Source organism: Adiantum capillus-veneris, chromosome 19, assembly GCF_014529385.1.
Source record: "Adiantum capillus-veneris isolate H3 chromosome 19, ASM1452938v2, whole genome shotgun sequence".
NCBI classification, from domain to species: domain Eukaryota; kingdom Viridiplantae; phylum Streptophyta; class Polypodiopsida; order Polypodiales; family Pteridaceae; genus Adiantum; species Adiantum capillus-veneris.
In genome coordinates this window covers 105,969,105-105,971,213 of record NC_140949.1, presented here as the reverse complement: position 1 = coordinate 105,971,213, position 2,109 = coordinate 105,969,105, and positions in this window count along the sequence as shown.

Sequence of the window (2,109 nt, the reverse complement as noted above, 5' to 3'; positions counted from 1 at the left end):
GCCTCCTACATGCTATCCATGTAAGATCTCACATGAGATTTAAGGCCAATAAAAGACAACCGTACCAACTGAAAATCATAGCCATAACTTAAAAGCATAACCATAACGAACCATAACCATAACTTAAAAGCATAACCATAACTTAAAACCATAACCGGCTATAACCACTTTGATCAAAACCATAATGCAGATAACCATAACCATAAACAAAATTAACAATAACCATAAGCATAACCAGAAAGAGAAACAATAACTGTCTATACAATGACAATGACAATGACAATAATCATAACCATAAGGGAAACAATAACTGTCTAAACACTAATTGTTTGTACAAAAAAGAGACACAGAAGCGTGTCTGTGTCTCACAAAGCATATAGATGAAATCTGGTCCACCAATGACTAGGCGTCGCAACCTGCACATAGGACAACTCACAAAATTAGTATTGATATTACTTCACATATACTGACTTAATTAAATCAACTCACACATATTAACGTTTCACCTCAAGCGATCAGCGAGACTGTAGGGCCTCCCAGTCTACAGGCTCTCCTGAAGCTTCAAGATCATTCAGTACTTCATAGATACCTCTGTGATATCCATCTAACTCCTCCTTGCGTGATGGAGCTCGATGCATCGCAAGATTTTGTGTTCATACAAAAATCAAAGTAATAAGAATACATGATTCATCGCGTTTTAAAAAACTCCATAGTTAAGATTGGATTAGAAACTCACAAACTCATAGCGAAAGGTGTCAAAGCCTCCGCTGCCAAGATGAGATGCCCCCCTAGTCATCTGTCGTACCTGTGCGGCCTCACGCTGCTGTCTGAACCGCGTGGCCGCTGTCCGCTCATCCTCCATGATCTGCAGCCACGTCTCATGTGGGATGCTCGAAGCCTTCGGCGAGCCGGTCCTGAAAGCCTTCCGAGCTGCATCTCATCGATGTTTGATGATGTACCATGCAACACCCTTGATCCACCGCGCCGAAACAACGGAAGAACCCGGAGCAGGCTGGTACTCTCTGAGGATGGTCTCCACTATGTAAGTGACTTTTTCCTTGTCTTGCTGATCCCAAGACGTCAAAATGTTGGTCAAAAACTGCAGCTCCACGAGCTGGCGAATCCGGTGTCGCATCTCAATCCCGACTCTATCCATGTCAACAGAACCATCTCCCCATACAGTATAGAGCTTGGAGGCACTAGGATCGTGTGCCCCCCACGGTGTCCGAGCTGTGCCAAGAGGTGTGCCTGGGTAAGACGGGGGTCGTGAGCGAGGAGGGGTCAAAGCATCTGTGGAACCTCCTCCACAGCAACCACCACCTCCACCTGACCATCGCCGAGATCGTCGAGTGCGCTTGTGCTGCGAAGATGAAGACGTATCCGCCTCTGTCCCACCCCTAGGTGTCGAAGCGGCCGTGATGGGAGAAAAAGGCGTCATACCCATAGGCATCCTGAACCTCGTAGGCGTCCCCCCCCTAGGCGTCTGTCCCTCGTGAAGCCTGGAGACGTAGTACCCGTGCCTCTAGCTACCCAGTACTGAGAAGCCTCTGCCATCTGAGCAGGCGTCATCCGTGTAACGAAGCCCATGAATGCATCTGCACTCATGGAAGCGGGATTTGGAATCTCGTCTGCCATACTAAAGTCCTGCACAAAGAAAGTAAAATAAAGCGTCAGAACACAGTTGTTTAAATTAACTTTAAGCTTAATTTTAAATCAAAGTCTTCACACAAACACTTACAAGCCTAGGCCTGGACGAGTGAGGCATCATCGATAAGATCTTGCACCGTATCATCGTCTATCTCTAATTGCAAACATAACTCTGCCACAACTCGTTCTGGCAGATTGTCTTCATCCATTGCATCTTCATCTACAAGTGTCAATTCTGGCTCGTCTGCGTCATCCCTCGTATATATGTCAGCTTCCTCTGTCATACCTTCGTCCATCTCATCTAATGTCACAGTAGTATGGACGTCGTCTGACTAACTTTCCTCCAGGAGATCTTGCCCTTCAAATACTTGTTTATTTCTTGGAGCAACCTGAACCACAAACCACCATTGTCGCTCTCGAGGGTCCGGTCCAAAGACCACTTGCTCGCAATGTTCGGGGAGA